Source organism: Plecotus auritus (genome assembly GCF_963455305.1).
Source record: "Plecotus auritus genome assembly, chromosome: 3".
Classification (NCBI taxonomy): domain Eukaryota; kingdom Metazoa; phylum Chordata; class Mammalia; order Chiroptera; family Vespertilionidae; genus Plecotus; species Plecotus auritus.
This window is the reverse complement of record NC_137772.1, coordinates 4363352-4384639: the sequence shown is the minus strand read 5'-3', so window position 1 is coordinate 4384639 and position 21288 is coordinate 4363352. Positions and strand designations below refer to the sequence as shown.

The window sequence follows — 21288 nt, the reverse complement described above, 5'->3', positions numbered from 1 at the left end:
GTCAATTAGCATATTCCCTCCTTATTGGCTGTGGGCGCCACCATCTTTGTGAGGGTGTGATGGTCAGTTAGCATATTCCCTCTTTATTAGATAGGATGCTATTTTATTTTTACCACAGGTTCAATGAACTGAATCAAAGATTTTACACAAATTATGTTGTCACTTTTTTTTAATCAAAGTTAAGTTCTAAAGATCGGACATATCAGTATTCCATAGTATATAATAAACAAATTTTGCTTTTTTACTCCCCTAATAGTAAAAGCCTAAATTGCCTCCAATTCCCTCCTTCCTCAACATAATCTGATACGTTCCTGCTTGGAACTGAGGGCTTCATGAGTATAATAACAAACACTGGGGTGTTGAATAATAATATATAAGTGTTTGTAAAACCCTAACTATGTATTTCCATCCAAAAACGCTGCGCCAGGCCGTGTTCCTACCAGCTGTCCATGACCGGTGTTACTCCTCCACGTGGCAGTTTAGGAAGATGGCCTTGATGTCTTTGACGTTCTTCCCATAGGAGGTCCGATCCCCGGCCATTCAGCTCTCCCCAGGGGCAGCCCAGACATGGAGCTGCCGACCAACCCTGATGCCATTTTTATTCCCAACCCACAGGAAGTCAAGGCATAAGGAAAGGGTTGATGTTTTATGCACTTACGTTTGAGGTGGCTTGTTATGTCACAGTTGATAAATGGGACATGTAATTATCATATATTTCAGAATTTTCAGATGGCCTTTATTTCAAATATTCAGTTACTTTAATCCCTCAAAGTCCTTCGGAGTGTCAGGTACTGGGCGAAAATTTTCTTATGATAAGAGCAGTCCCTGCACCACTGGCTCTGCCTGGGAAGGTTGGGAAGGCTTCACAGAGCAGGCACCATTTGTCAACATTACTGGACACATTATTGATCTATTTTAGGTGCTCTCTGCACCCCTTTTCAGGGCCAACACCAAAAGCCTCTAATGTTTAGAAAAGTACCTCAAAATTATTGCTCAATTGCATATTACTTGGTCTTCAGTTTTGTCATCTGCCTGAACTTGGTACAGATTCTGTGTCACTCCCAAGGTAATTCTGCAAGGCGGGCCAGTTGGCACTGTGACAGCAGATGATGGGAAGAGAAGGCTGCCCCCTTTTTCCTTACAAAGGATGAGAAGGAAGGTGAGGCCGAGACACATGCAAGGATGCTATTGCCTTTTCATCTTTATGTTATTATCGTCTGTGTCAACTCCTCAGTAGAAAGGTACCATTCAGTCTTGGCAGCTGCAAATAAAAGGGAAGGGGGTATCTTTTCTCCTTTCTTTCTTTTTGCTAATAATTAACAAAAAAAAAAATCATTTAATTGGGCCCAGAGGCTGTGCAATGGGAGTATACAGAGTTTAGGAAAAATAAAGTCCACGAGTGAATTGGGGCGATTTATGCTTTCAGCTCCTAGGAGGCCCCGTGCCAACTGCGGAGACGGTAACATCCTTCTTGTGACTGATTGCTCGCGAGCAGCTCGGTCCCAGGAAGAAAAGGAGGGAGGAGGCATCCCGATACACAGAAGCGTACTGTCAGTCCCCACAATGAATGTTGCCTGTGGGCATCAGTATCTCTTGTTCTCTATGTGGATTCGTATTAATCCGTTGATTATGAATTTATTTCACATGTCACTTTTCTTCCAAGTGGGCCTCGGCGATGGTTCTTCCCTACCTTCAGCTCCCTCGGCACCAAACTCTTAGCTCCTTCTGCTCTGCTCAGTTCAAACACCACAAGAGAACTCCGGCCACGAAATCATGACTAATTTTCTCCTTTGGATGAAAGGTCATCGTTGGTGGAGAAGAGCGAAAAGAACTATGGAAGCATATTGACATCAAGGGGGGTGTGGTTGATGAACGAAAGATCATCGCCCAGGGTCTCCCTGCAGTAACCCGGTGTCGGGTTAAATTCACGGAAACGGTGATGTGCCTGTGGACAGCCAGCCAGCAGGGCAGGAGGGTGTCCACCCCGTGCGGTGGGTGCTCCAACCTGCTCCCTCTCCCTCTCCCTTCCTAGGGGTCATTTGATTCTTAGGATGTGAGTGTCTATTTGGGGCAACAGAATGCATTTTTCTCTTTTATTCAGAGATGCACAGCAAAGCACTTACATAACGTATGTACGAGCTTATAATATTCAGCACAACAACCTGTGTAAGGAAATGGCATTTCTTCTCCTGTGGGCTGGGAAGAATCACGTAAGGAGGAAAGATCATTCTGAAGCACGTATCAGAGAGCAGACCTATTGATTCGAAGGCTCCCTAAGTGTGCAAATGATAAAGGCAGAAAGAACTATCTTTTTATGAATTAATCACGAATAAAGCAGAATGATAAACACTTATTTAGGAGGAGAAGTATGGAAAATAAATTGCTGGAATATGTTTTATATTCAGAAAGGTGTTTTTAGTTTGGTTCAGACTCTTGAATTAGTTATGCTTTCTAGGCTGGTAGAGTTACGCGCATACACATAAGTGTTCCATAAAGGATATAAAATGTATTTTAATATTTTAAATTTCAGTTTCAACTTTCCATTAGAATTTAACTTCAGGGTTTGCTAACAGCTCAGATTTATGGTTGCAGAAAAAAGAAACACACTAGCAGTTAGACTAGCAGTTTCTTATTACTGATATGAAAGTTATAAAACACACAGCTATCTTTAATACAAGCTGTATATTTTAATCCCTCAATAAATTTGACTGTCAGATGTCAGTTAGAAATTGTTAGCATCTCTATAATAATCAATTAACAAATTTTACTTTTAAGTGAGAGATGAATTACTTGTCTGTTTCATATTTTAAATAACAAACTGTATGCTGCAATACATGTTTAGTCATGTAAAGTAAGAAAGGAATATTATTTCTAGCGATCTACCACTAAGATGCTAATAGACATGAAAGTGTATCAGTGCACATTGTAGAAAATAGCAAACATTTCAAAAAGATTAAACAATTTTGCTATCTTACCTTTCAGTGATCATTTCACTTCTATGGCTAATTTTCCTTCCCTATAAAAATGAAGGTTTAAATTAACTTGCCTATATCTCTAGGGCCCTCTTGTTAAAAGTTAATCACTTGTATAAATATTCCTTCTTTAAAAATTAGAGATAGTTTGTTTAGTAACTAACAAATGCAATCATTTTGTTAATTTAACCTTTAACTATAGAAGTATGGGGAATGTTTAAATATCCTATATAATAAAAGGCTAATATGCAAAGTGTCCCCTGGGGAGTTCGACCGACTGGGAATTCAACCGCTCGCTATGATATGTGGTGACCACTAGGGGGTGGCATGGAACAAAGGAAGGCCCCAGCCAGCAGCTGGGGGAAGGAAGGCCCCGATCAGCCCTAATTGCCAGCCAGGCCTAGGGATCCTTCTACTCATGCATGAATTTTGTGCACCGGGCCTCTAGTAATACATAATCTCTGTCCTAAAAAATGTTTACCAGTGACTTCAGGAGGTAAATTGAACACACACTAAATGATTCAAGGCAACATAAAATCGGGAGGGAGGTGTGTGCTATCCAAGCTGTGAGAGTGTGAAAGTTCACCAGCAAAGAGCTCAAGGAAGCGGGGACAATGGGGCAGGCTTCTGGGTGAAGCTTTCCCATTGGACAATCCAGGATATTGAATGTGCCCCGCTAACAACCCCCTGGTAACCGGGCACCTAGACTGTTACTATAAAAATATAACTGCATTAGAAATGGAAGTGAGAAAAAGATATTCCTTTTTAATTTTAGGAAATGTTCATTAACAAAAATTAAGGAGATAGTCTATGAAAGATGATTTCTTTTATTTACAATTTTTTTAAATGTACAATTCACAAACTATGTGGGTTTTTTTTCTGACTGGCCATTCATTTTTATTCTTCCAAGGATGACCTCTTCCTCCAAAATAACTTGTGAGTGTGAAGCTAACCAGTAAGATTCAGGTTATTTTATTTGGTCAGTATGTCACCAAAAATTGTCATGTTAGTGTTTCATTAATTACTAGTTCTCCTATATTTTGTGAATGGTTCTCTTATATTTTATGCATTGTACATTTTTTAAAATTTGTAAATTTTTTAAATAATTAAAGAGTCATTTAATGTCCTAAGACAGGTGTCCTCAAACTACGGCCTGCGGGCCACATGCGGCCCGCCGAGGACATTTATCCAACCCGCCGGGTGCCGCTGCCTGTCCTGCTTAGCAGCCAACGCGTCCCGGGCCCTCAGTGCGCATAGGAATTTGTTCATAGTTTTGTTTTTTTTTAAACTATAGTCCGGCCCTCCAACGGTCTGAGGGACAGGGAACTGGCCCCCTGTTTAAAAAGTCTGAGGACCCCTGGAAACTGTTTTTAGGACAGCAGTTACGTCCTATATCTCCATGTTTCCCATACTGCTATAAATCTGAAGGTCAAACTGTTAACAAAAGACTGAATTTGTTAGTTACTAAACAGATTACTTTTAACTTTTAAACAAAGAATATTTGTGCAAGCGATTAATTTTAACAATAGAACCACAGATATATAGACAAGCTCATTTAAACCTTAATTTCTATCAGTAAGGAAAATTGGCTGAGGAATAAAAATTTATATAATAACTTGATATGTGGTCACTGAGAGCAAATCCTCAAAATATTGTTTTTAGTTTATAATCAATGATTCTCATCATTGATGTTTCTATCTCTCTCTCCTTGTCCTTTGCTCTCTAAAATCAATAAAAAATATTTTAAAAAATAAAAATGTTAAAGAGCTAAATATATTGATACTAGAGGCCCGGTGCATGAAATCCGTGCACGGGTAGGGTCCCTAGGCCTGGCCGGCAATCAGGACCAATCTGGGGGTGACTGGCAGGGCAATTGGGGCCCCTGCTTGCACCAGCCTTGGCCTGGCACCGCCCGCTCACCTGCTCCACTATCCCACCATGGTCCCGCTCTTGTTGGGGCCCATCAGGGACAGCAGCGCCTCCACTGCCACCCGCTGCCAGCGCCACGTCGCTGATGCCTATCATGTTCCGTGCCGCCCCCTGGTGGTCAACGGACATCTAATTCCCGGTCAGTCAAGCTCCTGCCCATGGGGACAATTTGCATACTAGCCTTTTCATTATATAGGATAATCCATAGGATACCAGGAAATGTTCATAATATCTTCAATGCCTTTCAAGAGGGAATATAAGAAAACAAGTGGTACAAACTGTACATCAAATTGTACTTCCTGTGTCATTCCCCTACATAATGTCCACAATTGCATTTGGATAGATTCAGCTATCATGAGTAAGAATCAAATCAAAACTGGAAAAGATAAGTCCAGTGAACTCTTTATGAATTTATCAATGGTGAGGCATTAACAAACTTGAATCTAAAAGAAAACTTAATACATGCATTCATTAATTGATAACACATTTGAAACATAAATGTGTTGCCTTCATTGAGAATAATGTTTATTCCAAAAGAAAAGCAGGTCAAAAAATGATAAAATTGAGTAAAAAACTTCTCCATTAATAAAGTAGGGATCTGTTTATTCGGATTTGCTTTTGCTTTTGCAGACGTAATAAATGTGAGAGAGGAAAGGACTGGCTTCCAGGGACTCATTCAGGCTGGGGACTGGGACACACCAGACTGTCGTTCCGAGTAAACAGCTAAGAGCACCGTTCTTAGTAACCCATCCACGGAAAGGACAGAAAAGCAAAGTATCAGAGGAGCACTGGGCATCACTTTGCTGACCGTGAGGACCCTTTGGGCAAAGAGCCCCGAAGCAGACTTCAGTCTAAAGGACCGTTAGAATGTACCGTTAGCGACTGACAACACAGAACCTGAGCATGGGTACCAGGAGGACTTCTCTGAACACAGAGCAACGAAAGCACACTCTCCAAGCAGAAGATAACAAGGAAATGTTATTCATTACCAAACTGCTTTCCTCCCCAGGAGAAAAAATCACCTGTATGGCTTTCTGTGGTCACATTGAAAGAAACGATACAGAGACGTCAAACCTACTGTGTTTTCTAAAAGACCATGGATATGCATTTCTTTCGTATCTAAAATTTAACCAACCGGATATAATTAATACAAAAGATAATTTTAAAATAATTTAAGAAGCCCCTGGCCAGGTGTCTCAGTTGGCTGGAACATTGTCCTGTGCACCAAAAGATTGCAGGTTTGATCCCCAGTCAGGGCATATACCTGGTACCTAGGCTGTGGGTTCGAACCCCTCTTGGAGAGAATGCGCGAGGCAACTGGTTGATGTTTCTCTCTCACACTGATGTCTGTCTGTCTGTCTCTCTCCCTTCCTCTCTCTCTAAAGTCAATGAAAACATATCCTTGGGTGATAATAAAAAATAAATAAGCAAAACAATTTACATAGTTTTGTTTACATAAACCAAGTCACAAAACTCATTGAATTCATATTTTTTTCTTATATTTTTCTCAATATACCTCTGAATATAATTTACAACATACTATTTTATTATATTTCCCATAAATTCAATATATCACATTACTATAAATGATACAGTAAGATGTATCTCTAATACTGACACTAGAGCAAAGAACTAAGATTCTAACTATAAAGAATTAACACCCTCGGTGTTTACCCAGCCCTAGGAAGGCCCCCAAGTCCCCCATGCGTCTACCATGACTTGGTTTGTCTCCCTAATCCCCCAGCTGTGTTTACTTTCTCCCTGGAGAAGTGTGTGCGTCCTGACTGCAATTCCTACCTCACAGCCCCGTCTGGCCCACTGTAAACCTAGGATGTCTCTCTAACCCTAAGGAGCTTCTAAACCATGCTTAGGTGTTGCCCTAATTTCAAAGGGTGTAGACACAAACCAGGGAGGCCCTCTACATGCCCGGGTGCATCTACAGTCACCTGGGTTGAAACTGTAATTCCCAGTTCAATCACCATCCTTGGGTGTTTTCTCCATTCCCCAAGCGTGTCTTTTCTGCCCTAAGATGTCTTTCTAATTCACCAGAGTTCTACCCTCAGCCTGAGTGTCTCCCCAGTTCCCTATGAGTGTCTATATTAAACACTGTCCAAGTGTGTTTACCCTGACCCTTTCCTAGGTGTACTTCCTCTGAGGTCTCTGCCAGACCTGAGTTGTCTCCCTCATTCTCAGGTGTATCTATGCTCAGATATGTAAGAGTTCATTTAATTTGTTTTGTTTTAGGAAATATGATTTAAATAAGAAGTAAAATCATTGGAAACATTGGAAAAATCATATGAAGAATGCATTCTTCATAAATATTGATAACGCTTATTTATGAAATAATATGTTTGAATAAGAAAAGATCATCCATTGAAAGAAGAGAACCAACTAAGCTTACAGAACGTAACAAAACCTAAAGATGTCAAAATGGGTCTGCTGCAGAGAGAGGGCGAGTAGTCAAAATGTACACTTTGCTAAAAGAAGTAATTTGTTTTAATTATTCAGGAAAAAGTTAAAATTGTTACTGTCAAAATGAGGAAATGCTAATGTTAGCAAATGCTACATCTCAATGTTTTCTAATGAGGAAAACAGAGACACAAGATACAAAGGAGCGATAGGAGTGAGGGGATGATGTTGACATAATAAACCAGGGGTGGGGAACCTTTTTCCCGCCAAGGGCCATTCGGATATGTATAGCATCAGACCAAATGATTTAACGGGCCTCATGTGGTCTGTGGGCTGGAGGTTCCCCACCCCTGTTTCTGCTGATGCTGATTCCCTTATAGATCACAAATTATTGTTCAATTCTTAAAAAAAAACAGTATAGAAAACTGCACTTTGTTATTTTTTTTTAAATAATTCACTTCATTTATCAGAAAAGAAATATCCTCAGGGAAGTTTTCAAATGAGGATTAAACTCAGAGACACATTGCCTCAAAACAGTGATCACCAACTGTACTTGCAAATGAGGCCTCAAAGCAGAGCATTTGTTAACATTTCCATTTTAATTACCAGTTAAATTGTACTTATTTGTAATTGTGAAAATCAACACTCTGAAAGTTATTTTTAAAGACTGCACTACACAGAGCGATCATTATGTTTACTGTATAACGAAAGCCCTCACGCACAGAAGCAACACCTAGGATTTAGCTCTCCTGTCTTTACACCTCAGGTTGAGGCTGTAGAAACTAGGAGACATCAAAACTAAATCATCTACCTTCTCTCTATTCCAATATCCTAACAATTACACCCCAGACACAACGAATCATTTCCTATCACACAGAGGAAATTAAAGCTATTTGGGTAGGACTCAGTTTTAATTATTTAATCAGACACTCAGTGTCCTAAGTACAAGATTATATGTGAATCTGTTGGAATTTTTGGTCACTTGTGTGGAAGTACCTTAAGTATCTTCCATTAGGAGAGCAGCATCTAAAAACGTATCTAATTGATATTTACATTTTCTTGGAATTCAAATGTGAATGGTATCCCAGGCAACTATTTTGGTGTAGATTTTTATTTTTAATCTACATCCTAATTTTTTGAACCTCAGCAATTGGTAAATTACTGTGGTATTTGTTAAGGAGTGGAGATTATGTAAAATACATGATATATATTTGCATTTTATACAGCAGTTAAAATATGCACATATTTTACACACATAAGCCTGATTTGTTTTGAGGTTTTGGCTCTGAAATGCAGAGATGAATGCTACTTTAAGATGTGGAATATACGCTGTTAAAAATACAGCTACACAATCACTAAAGTTTCAAGTAAATAATAAGATATACCTTACAGTTTGAAAGATAACTATAGTTTATTTTTCTAACACAAAAATCTACTAGCAATGATTTTTGTTGATGCTATTTGAACATAGCAACCAAAAAACTCACTACTTAGTATTCAACATTTGCTTCACTGTTTTTAAATTGTATCAATGAAATGCATGCATCCAGAGTTGAAGAGAAAAAATCTACAACTTCGCGTATACATGTGCAGTCAAAACATGCATTTTGTTGCAGTAAATGGACTTTTTAATGATGCACTCAGGAAGGAAAAACTGTTTCCCACCAGCAATTCCACAGCTCTCACCACTGTCTGAATGCACAATAATAAAATTACTCAAGCTCAGGTGCTGCCTATTTTATTATTTCTAGCATCTGCCATTCTTCCATGAAAGCACATTCATTCATTCTGCCGCCTAATTAGTATTATGGCAAGTTATGACAAACCAAATAGCATGAGTAGGGAATCAAAGATAATATATTTTGTCCACAAAAATAATCATATCTGTTTGCCTTCTTTTTCAGACACATCTCAGCCATTTTATTAACTCATGTTCTGAATCAGACTAAAGGCCATTGAGCTGCTGTGAAATCATTGTGAATAACATCTACATTCTACAGAAAAGTTGGTAATCTGAATATCTGAATATGCTATTAAATTTGGGCTCTCCAAATTTGGGCATTATCAAAACTTTAGTTTTTAAATCCATATAATGTAAATACTCCTAAATGTTTATTTTCATTTCCTTTTAATTCTGTGTCAGTTGTTTGTTAAATGTTTTTATTGATTTTTTGAGAGAGAGAATGGGAGAGGAATAGAGAGATAGAAACATTGATCTGCTGCCTCCGACCGGCCCTCCACTGGGGATGGAGCCTGCAACCCGGGCATGTGCCCTGACCTGGAATCAAACCATGACCTCCTGGTTCATGGGGTGACACCCAATCACTGAGCACCTCCAGCAGGCCTTTGATCAGTTATTTTTAAACTAGAGAAGGACTTTGCAATGGAGCAATTCACCTGCATCAGTAACGGTGGCCAGGATGGCATTTCTGTCAACTTTAAGCTATTACTATGACAACTGTCTTTCTCACACAAATTAATGAATAATCTTATGAAATAAATTTATGAACTATTACTGTGTTTTTGATTATGAAATTTAGTACCAAGGCACTTTATAATTTCTAACAGATTGCAAAAAGGTGGAAAATGTTGGTATAGACTACCATTACCATCTCTGCTTTTGAAAGTTAAACTTGGTTATTCAGGTTGATTAGAAACTCAAGTTTATTACTGAAAAATATATCCAAATGTAAAAAACTCCTTTAATATCCTATCTAATAAAAGAGTAATATGCAAATTAACCATCACTCCGCTATACCCACAAGCCACGCCCACAAGCCACGCCCATCAGCCAATCAGGAGCGAATATGCAAATAAACCCAACCAAGATGGCTACAGCCACAGAGAGCAGGAGGGAGGCTTGGGTTTCCCTGGCAATGGAGGAAGCCAAGCTTTCCGCCTGCCCTTGACAGCCTAGGCCTTCACTCAAGGCTACAAAGTTTCAATGATAGAAGATACATAAACCCAAACAGAAATGGCGGCAGCCACGGAGCTAGAAAGAGCAGGAGGCTAGGGTTGCCCCCAGCGATGGAGGAAGCCAAGCTTCTGCAGCCCTGGCCCAGGCCTCTGCTTAAGGCTACAAAGTTTCAATTATAGAAGATACATAAATCCCCCCAAAAAAGGCTGCCAGCCATGGAGCAAACAGAAGGCTTGGCTCTGCTCCAGGCTTCAAAGTTTCAATTATAGAAGATAAATAAACCCCAGATACCAGGGCCTCCGCTTGGGTCGCCAGGGGGTGTGGCTGGCCTGCAAACCACCACAGGCCCCTCACCCAGGCCGCCCCACGCCCCAAGGGAACCCCCACCCTGATCCGGGACACCCTTCAGGGCAAACCAGCTGTCCCCCACCCATGCACCAGGCCTCTATCCTATCTAATAAAAGAGTAATATGCAGATTGACCATCACTCCAACACATAAGATGGCTGCCCCCAAGTGGTCAAAGATCCTGCCCCCATGTGGACACAAGATGGCCACCACAAGATGGCCAGCAAGGGAGGGCAGTTGGGAGGGACAAGGCCTGCAAGGGAGGGCAGTTAGGGGCAATCAAACCTGCAGGGGAGAGCAGTTTGGGGTGACCAAGCCGGCAGAGGAGGGAAGTTGGGGGTGACCAGGCCTGCAGGGAAAGGCAGTTGGGAGGGACCCAGGCCTGCAGGGGAGAGCAGTTGGGGGGTACCAGGCCTGCAGGGGAGGGCAGTTAGGGGCAAACAGGCTGGCAGGGGAGCAGTTAGGCATCAATCAGGCTGGCAGGGGAGTGGTTAGGGGGTGATCAGGCTGGCAGGCAGAAGCAGTTAGGGCCAATCAGGAAGTCAGGCAGGTGAGCAGTTGGGAGCCAGCAGTCCTGGATTGTGAGAGGGATGTCCGACTGCCTGTTTAGGCCCGATCCCCACCAGGATAGGGCTTAAACAGGCAGTCGGGTGTCCCTCGAGGGGTCCCAGATTGGAGAGTGTGCAGGCTGGGCTGAGGGACACCCCCCTGCCCCGTGCACAAATTCCATGCACCGGGCCTCTAGTTATATTTAAAATGATGTAAATCATCTTTGAATGCCAGGAGCTAATGTATAATATTGTTAGACGGGGCTTCCAGATTACTTAGACAGAAAATTCCCAAGATGTAGAATAAAATCACATCCGGAGTTTAACCTGTCCCAAGAGAGCACTGCTCTGGGCATGTACGCGCTTCCCATAAGTCATTGTAAGCATCATTCGCTCAACAAATGTCTATTGACTGGTGTTTATGTGCCAGTCATCGTGCGGGAAGGCTAAGAACACGGTGATGAAAGACATGGGTGACCTCAAGGAGCTACAAAGCTACAATCCAGCAGGGAACACAGCCAAGAAAATCAATTAGACTTGAACAGCATTCCACAAGAATACAAAGGACGCAGTGGGAGTAAGAGAAAGTGCATGTGGCCTGACCTGGGGGAGTCAGCAAGGGTGCTGCACACAACTGTCTCTGCGGGCTGGGAGGCAGGAGCTAGTCTGACATGAACAGGGCTTTCTGTTGCTGTTGTTTATTATGAAGCAGCAGCAAGTACGTGAACAGAAAGACAAAAAATGGTATCAGTGCAATCTAGTTGGAGCAGAATTTGGTGGTTTCCACGGACCAAAACAACTGATGCTTATTGTAATGGGTTAGTAATTTTTATAGGTTCTTCTATAGTCTGCATTTGTACATGTAGAAACTCCTTGATGCAGAAACATATACATTTTTTTAAAAAACTCCAGAAATTCCAACATACATAAATCGTTGTTAATAATATATCACTGTATTTCTTTCTATCTTTTTCAATGCCACTATACCATTTTTATTAAATTGGAGTTTTTGAGTATCCATACTTTTATACCTGTTTTTCTACTTAATTTTATGAATATTTTCCAAGTCATTAAATATTTTAAATTATTTTTTAAATAATATATTTAGTGACTGCACATACATTCTCATCAAAATGTACCCAAATATACTCACACAAGCTCCAAGGGTTTGGTTTTGTTCTGTAGTGTCAATGTAAGACACATCCCAACCTGTAAAGAATTTTTGTGAGTTTATTTGAGCCAAACTGTGGACAGCTGCTGGGAAGCAGAAACTCAGCATATTGAGATAATGCTCTGGGGAATGGCGGTTTGCACCCTGTTTTATACATTACAGTCAAAGAGGAGATGTAAGTGGGTGACAGGGACTCTGTTGGTGATAGATTAAAAATTTTAAAACCTGAGATTTAAAATTCTGCCTTTCAACATGAGAAGACGAGAAAAGACATAGCTTTCCTCACCAGTTGAGGTTGTGAACACTCCTTATCAAGTGACTGTCCATCGGCTCTATTCACAGGGACTGTCACGAAGAAATGGAAATGAAGTTACAGAGTGTCAAATTCACCTTTACGTCTTGACCTTCTCATCCACAGGTTTTTTTGATTAAGCTACATATTGAGACTAATGCTGAATGTAGCATTTAGACCATTTCTGCACATTATGCATGCTTCAACAAACCTAAAATGGGATCAGCGGTGCTTTTTTAACATATGTTTGTATTGATTTTTAGAGAGAGGGGGATAGAGAGACAGAAACATCGATAAGAGAGAAACATCCATCAGCTGCCTCCTGCACACCCCCTACTGTGGATTGAGAATAAAACCAGTGTCCCTTGAGTTCATGGGTTGACACTCAACCACTGAGCCACACGGGCTGGGCAAGCTTTTCTTTCTTTTACTTTTTAACACCAAAGGAAGAACTTCGAATAAAATCCCCTATTCCAGGGTTAATCCACTTGACCAAACACTAGGCAATAGTTCTTTCTAAGAATACAACCTTTCAGAAGATCCAGATATGGTTTCGACAATGTTTAATGCCGAGATGCGGTCGGAGCCGGCATCCGCTGTAACTCAGAGCACCGTGAAACGTGTGCCTGTCTCCTGTAGGCAGGAACGATTCTCATTCACTCGGAAGGAGCTTCCCAGCAGCTGCAGCACTCGATGCCATTCTGGATTAATACAGAGGCCTGGATGACACTTTGAGATTCTATAAAACACATACACCAGCATGTTGAGCCTCAGACTCCTGAAGACAATTTAGTTAGTTTTTGCAAGACACAAATGTCAAAGTCTCCGTGGTATAAAACCATGTGGGTGCGCTGTTTGTGCACCTCAGCTCCAGTGCAGGACTTGCTTCGTCTCGTAGCTCTGCCACCTGGAACATGTGCCTTCAAAGCCACAAGGACAGAAAGAGTAATTGTCACTTCCATCTACCTCCGTTGGAAGTGACATGTCATTTCCGCTTATAGTTCATTAGCCAGAGCAGCCACTAGGGGATGGAGAAGACCAGAGGGCAGGGTTGGTGAACACGACCTGTATCTGCCATGTATCCTAATGGAAGGGTATTAAAAACCAGCAACACATAAAGGAGTTAACAGAGGCCAGAAGTCTACTCTAAAATGTTTACTGAGTAAGTCCTCAACCTTATACTAAACACTGTAGGTAAGCATACGTTCAAGACATCATCTATACCCACAAAAATTGGAAAATTTAGAATATAGTTAAGAAATGGATGAAAAAATATATGAATTATTTAAGGACCATTTTTTTGTAGCACAGAAATTGAAAACGTTAATATTAAAGGGGGAGCCCCATGAATGATCAGAATAAGCCTCGTAAAGAAAACAGGGTGTGTGTCCCTAAAGGACAGAATAGTGGGATTTATACAGAAGCAGGAAAAAGAAAGTGCATGCGAGGCAAGATAATGGGCTCCCGGGAAAGCAAAGGTGAGCATGAGCATGACAGCTTCAGAGAACCTTAAGGAAACGGGCCTAATTAGAGGAGAGAGTACATTTTGAGACATCGTGGGAGATAAAATTAAATAGACAGAGCAGAGGATCTTGTAAACCACCCAGAGGAACTTAGACTTGATACAGTAGGAGATTGGGAGACATTTAAAGTTCTTGAGCAAATGCTGAGATCTATTTGTCTAAGAATTATACTTCCCCTATTTCCGTGAGGACATGAAGCCTCTTGCAAAATGGGGCATCGAGGACTAAACCCAAGCAGAGTTGGTTTGATGATTTTAATGGACTTAATGGGCTTAAGGAAGCAGAAGGGAGAGATGCTGGGCTACACGATAGTTGCAACAACAGCTGGGCAGTGATTACTCAACTGGGCTCTGCGTTTAGCTCTGACTTTTCTTACTTAAAACAAAAAAGAACCTAAATGAGGTTAAATAATTTTCACTGGTTTGGCCCAAAGAAAATAACCTTCTCTCCTGTGTGCCATGACAATAACCTTCTCTCCTGTGGGTCATGGTATGAGCAGTGTTTGAGAAAGATTCCAGTGGCAGAGGTCTACAGGGTGAATCAGGAGGACTGGCAGGAGTAGGAGGGGGAAATTGAGGGCCCCCCACAATTCTGTGACCAGCACCCAAAGAAGCAAAGCAATATGGCAGCAGTGGGGATCCAACTGCAGCAGAACCTGCTTTGTGTGTTTATCACTGAAGTCCCCTGACAGTCTCTGAGGAGCAGGCATTACCAACGGATGGGGAGGGCTTTCTAGAATCGTCACAATTTAAAAATGACGTCACTGAAACTGAAACCAGGAGCTGAGCTCAAGGCTGACCTGCCACCACTGCAGTGGGAGGGGCTCTCTCCAGCTCCTCCTTTTTTTTATCTCTGCCCAGGGGCAGAGCATTGATGGCGCTAAAGCTCCACACATTCTAGCACTGGGTATTTAGACACGAGATCACTTAGACGGCGTCTATGAATAATTTAACTCACCATGACTAATGGTATTGCTTTGGGAACTCTCAAACTTCACCCAGAAAAATCACACCGTCTTCAAGCTGGAGGAAACCTTTGGCCATCATTCATAGAAGATCATCCCCTCCTTCATGTAATGCCACGTTATAAATCATTATAATGGCTACTGTTTTAAAGTCTTTTGGAACAGAAGATGGCACACTCTCTAATTGATAGGTGGCCTTCGACACTATAAGATATATTCAGTTTACAGATTGCTGTTTTTATAAAGAAAGATAATTAAAAGTAAACTCTCTATACTACAGAATAAGGAAACAAATGCAATAAAAAAGATTTAATATGCAATAACAACCATAAGAACTATCATTCTTAAGATTTTAAAACAAATCGAGTGGAGAAAATTGTACTAAAAGAGTAAATTCTCTAACATTTTTCCTTGAAGCTTGCTTTGTTCTTATGTGACCACCAACAAACAGTACCTCATAAAGGCATGCCGTTAAAAATACGCATGACCTCATTAATAGAAGGTAATGACAACTGACTTGTTCTCACTCAGTGCTATCTACTGTGTAATACAGAGAAAACAAAATTTAAGAAAATATGAACGAACCAATTACAATGAAATGTCACCATAGTCCATCAACCCCTCTCTGCTACTTCCAACACTTGTTCTAATTTCTGAGTAATAATGAAGTCAACTTTGTTGCTACACAGATATTGATTTTCTTCCTATAATCTAGATGATACGGAGGGAAGGGGAGGAGGAGAGAATAAGAGAGAACTCGTGGACATGGACAATAGTGAGGTGATTGCAGGAGCGGGAGAAAGAAGGTTGGAAGTGGAAGAAGGCATGGAGGGGATAAATGGCGACGGGAAAAATTAACTAAAATAAATAATAATATACATGATATAGTTTGTTTCCTGGGTTAACATGTGACAATGCTCTATATCACTGAAGATTCTAGACTGTGAACTTCAAAAATTATTAGAGACATTATGAGATGTTTGAGGCTCCTTTGAAAGAAAAGGTACCGATCTCTTCATTCTAACATTTCTAGGTGGTGCTACAATGCTGATGCGCAAGGGATTTATAAGCTGGACAATTCTATAAAATGCCACTCTACCGTGAAAATAAAGGAGGGATAAATTCAATGAAATATGAACATTATAAAATCAAATAAATTCTGCAAACAATGGACTAATTATGTTATTGTCATATTAAGTTAAAATAAAAAGTTTTTATTTTATTTAACACTTTTCCTTTGCTTGTTTTATTTCTTTACCAATTTTGCCCATTTCTTTAAAATAAAATTTCTTTAAAATGGAGACAACCAGGGAACAATGCCCTGAAGAAGTTCACTCTTTAAGGAATATATGGGAAATACTGGAAACATGGTTACCAGCGGAGATAGTGCAATATATTCATGGATATGAGCTTGACGTCTTCAAACTCACATGGTCAAACTGACCTATATGGTCAAACTGAGACACTATTCACAGAAAAGTTAACAAGCATTTAGCCATTTTGAACTGTCTATTGTACCTCTTATAACTTATGACAACTTCTTTGTCAGCCATATGATCTTCAGTTTTCTAAATGTATACTGTCATTTTCAATATCTAAGGATTATGAATGTGAAAGGCCTACTAAAATGATTTAAATAAGCATATAGTTTATTCAAACAGACAAGACAAGAAGATGGTAAGACATTCACTTCATAAACTTATACACTGATGAAATTTCAAATGCTCTGACATCAGATTTTAACAATAAATCTTAAACTGAGATGATTGCATGGACTTTTCTATGATTTATGAATGGTCAAAAGGGTATCACTTTAGAGTTCAGAAAAGATCCCAGTGGCCTTCGGATATTGATGCTGGATAAAGTAAGCTTATAATTAGCTTTGAATTGTCAGAATGGCTAACATTACTCTAGCATCTCAATGCTGTCAGATTAAAATTCTAATCTTATCAGATAGTACTTTTTCGGGGACTAAATTTCTATACTCAACAGATTAAGCAAAGGTGCTCCCAGTGAGACAATTTGACAACACTTATAAAACACCAACTCTTCTCTCCAACCACTTGGAAATGAATTTACTAGGGAAAAAACATTTTTCACCTGTGTATTAATTAAACATGCTGTAATAGAGTGCATAAGTGTATATATATACACTGAGTGGCCAGATGATTCTGACCACCCCATCAGTACTTCGTTGGGCCACCTTTTGCCTTCAATACTGCGGCGGTTCTTCTTGGCATTGACTCCACGAGATGCTGAAAGGTAATGCGAGGAATCTGACACCATGCCTGATGGATAGCACTGTCCAGTTCTGTGAGATTGGATGGTTGTGGAACCAGCTGCCTGATGGCTCTTTTAATTTCGCCCCACACATGCTCAATTGGATTGAGATCTGGTGATTGTGGGGGCCACCTAAGCAAGGTGAAGTCTCCCTCATGTTCTTGAAACCACTCCTGCACAATACGAGCACCGTGGCATGGTGCATTGTCTTGTTGGAAGAAGCCATCTCCATTGGGATACGCCATCAACATGATAGGATGAACTTGATCAGCAACGATACTTGGGTATGTTGTGCTATTCAGACGTTGTTCCACATGAATTAAAGGGCCCAAATCATGCCAGGAAAACATGCCCAAACCATAACACTGCCCCCACCAGCTTGAAGGGTTGTACTCATGCATGTGGGGTGCATGCTTTCATGCTGTTTCCGCCAAATTCTCACTCTGCCATCTGCATGATGCAACTGGAAACGTGATTCATCGGACCACATGACTTTTTTCCAATGCTCGACTGTCCAATCCTTGTGTTCCTGTGCGAATTGGAGACGTTTTATCTTGGTAACTGCAGACAGCAAAGGTGTTCGAACAGGCCTTCGGCTTCCATATCCCATACGATGCAGTGTACGGCTAATTAGCCTACAAGTGTCCGGTGGTCATCATAATCTGGACACTCAGTATATATATCCATAACAAGTGTATTTATAACATTAATTATGCCTGATATTTATATGCAATTTACATAAATAAATTATTGGTGATACTCAGATTTTAAATCCTAATAGGTGGAGACCCTACATGTAGAAGCAGGTAAGACTGAAATGGCTGAGAATCATGATTCCTGATCCTCAATAAATATAGCAGATAATACTGTCACCGTTATACATTCGCAAGGCACCCATAGTTCATGAATTCTAGTTCAGCTTTGTAGAATATGCTGCTGGTATAATGTATACATTTTTTTAAATTTATTTTTTTATTGTCTAAAGTTTTACATATGTCTCCTTTTCCACCAATTGACTCATTTTTTAAACTTGTAAGTATTACAACTCCATGGAAATAATGCAACCTGTCAATATTTTTCCTAAGAATAGGCCTCACTGTCTTTTATGGTTCAATAAAACAGTTTTTCAACTAACCTCATCTCTCTCCCAGCCGAATCCTATAATGCATCCAACAACAACGGGCACTGAGGAGTGGATTGCACATTATGCAGAGGATAACAGATGAGCGCATCCGCTGTTTCACAATTCCAAGGGTCAATTTATCGATAAAACTGTACAGCAGGAACTAACCTGACTTTCGTCCGTGAGTCTGACTGTATCAGTTTTCTGAAGAGTCGCCCGTTTGCACCGCTCCTTAAGACACAATGAAGCAAGTCACTCCTGTAACGTTAAAACAATGGGCATTATTTAAAAGGCTCAGAAATTTTCTTCCACAAACTTAGAAAAGGCGTGCTTTAAATTTAGTGTTTTAACCTCATATATATTCTTCTTAAAACCGCTTACTAATATCTGTGCCAAAGTGTACCCACTGTGCCATCTTCAGGACACTTGGGAAACAGCCCTATGAAGTAATAATTCACTGTCCTTTATGTTTTCTCAATTGTTATTTTAAGGATATAGAAATTTGTGTATGTATATTTATTTTAAAATTATAAAAGATGTTGATTAAAATTATATTAAAAGAAAATAATATACGCTTTAATATATGTGGAAATATAAATATAAAAATTTTCCATGTAAATATATACATACATACTCCGTACATACATATATTCATTTTTAAGTACTTTACCGTTTCCAAAGCACTTGCATATTATCTTTCTTTGTATTTACAGCATTTCTGTGAGGTGGGCAGAGCAGAGAACAATATAATCTTTTTAGATATGAGAAAACGCAGGTGTAGAGACAAATTAGTTTGTCCGAAGTTTCACAGTTATTGAACCACATAGCCGAGATTTAAGCCTACATCTTCGTACTCCAGAAAAGAATTATTTCCGGTATCATAGTGATTATCCTCACAATCAATGAAGAGAAGTACATGTAACTCCTAATTATTCTTTGTCAATGCTTTCTTACATCATCCATGTTGAAGGCTGGAATGGGTCCTGGATATGATGACCACACCCCAGAGTCACTTATTTATATCTCAATTCCTTCCACATTCCTGAACTTTACTGAACGGAGATGCCTATAGTAAAACCAGGACATTCCTCACTAATAGAAAGTCACGGTAGAATTATACAGACCAGCTCACAAACAGAAAGTGAATTGTGTATAGGATAAAACGGAAAATGCAAATACACATTCTCTGTTCTTCTAGCTCTAAGATGTCCCGGGGAGAACCGCACTGGCCAATGGAGGTTAGGTCACTGTATGTCCTGGCTGGTCGGAATCATGAATAAAGCACCTTTTCACATTCAGAGTGTACTAATATGGGCCACATATTCATGATAAACTGAAGACGGCTTAGGAAGTGGAGTGGCTGCTGACCCAATGGTACTCATTACAAGCTGAACATGGAATGTGAGAAACGGGCCAGCACAGTGACAGGCAGAAACCCACCCGTTTCTCATGCAACCCAGGAAACCTAGTCAACTTCGAATCAGAAAACACGTTCCAGTTCTAGCTCAGCCATGTATGAAGCTACTGGCTTTGTATACAGGGCGTCCCCCAAAAAAGTGTATACACACTTCAACAGCGGATAACTCAATTTTGAAAATGAAAGGTATTTTCATAAACTCTGCCTTTATAATTATTCAAAGTGTGTGTATACATTTTGGGGGATACGCTATATATCTCTAACGTTGTCTGAGCCCCCAGTTCCTTGTACAAGGATAACAACACCTCCTCCCAAGGTTTGTGAAGGACTAAATAAAACAACCTTGTGAAATCAACCAGAACTAAGCCGGCAGCTAAGACTTTGTGAACGAATGTTCATTATGAACCTGCAATCTCTGAGGTTTAGAGAGACGGCCTGGACATGAATGATATCAAACAGATGCTTTTATTGAGGGAGGGAAGGCATTGCCTTTTTCCTTTTCTATAACTGAGTCAAATTCATCAATTTTTCAAGATTAATAATCCTCACAAACAGACAAACAAAACATGGCTTTGCCTACTGTGAAGGAAAAGATAAAACTGGGTACTAACTGGTTCTCATTTGGGGATCACCAATGCACAGAGTTTCTCATGAGATACCTCTTCCTAAAGATAAGGCTCCGAACCTGAGTTATAAGCCCAGTTTGAAAGCCTGATGGAAGCTATCGCTTCACCCCTAAAAACAAATGACCTTTAAACATGTATGTATTTATATAGATAAAAAATATACACACATGTACAACTATATATACACTTTCAAGAGGCTTATGCAAAACTTTAAAACCCACACCATAGATTTCTGGTTAAGAATTTCTAAACTCAGGCAATGGCATGCTCTTTGTTGACCACATAATACATATATTATTATAGACTAGAGGCCCAGTGCACAAATTCGTGCACAGGTGGCGGCCAGCCGTCCAGGCCCCAAAAGGGATGGATCGGGGCCAGGCCTATTGGGAGGAGGAGATGGTGGGAGGTTGGCCAGAGGGCCTGCCCTGATCCGGGCCTGATCAGGGCTGGGCCAGTTGGGGGGAGAGGCCAAGGGTGATTGGCCAGAGGGCCCCACCCACGAATGGGGTTTGGGGGTCTGACCAGGGGTCAGCAGCCAGGGGAGGGGCCGTGGGAGGTTGGCCGGCCAGCCCCACCTCTGATTGGAGTGGGGGGGCCAATTGGGGGTGGAGCTGGCTTGGGGGAGGGGCTGCAGGCCAATCGGGGTGGTGGGGCCCATTGGGGATGGGACCGGCTGGGGGGAGAGGCCGCAGGTGGTTGGCCAGCTGGCCCTGCTTCTGATCGGGGTGGGGGGCCAATCTGTGGTGGGGTGGGGTGGGGGGAGGGGC

At 40.8% G+C, this 21288-nt stretch overlaps 1 long non-coding RNA gene across 1 annotated transcript in view; it reads right to left on the bottom strand.

Annotated features, from left to right (window-relative positions):
* The window catches only part of LOC308244680, a 209958-nt gene that overhangs the window by 103634 nt on the left and 85036 nt on the right, over positions 1-21288 (bottom strand). Inside the window, exon 3 of the long non-coding RNA XR_013960160.1 lies at positions 18644-18733. This is a non-coding gene — a long non-coding RNA (uncharacterized lncRNA). The remainder of the gene's footprint in view (positions 1-18643; positions 18734-21288) is intronic.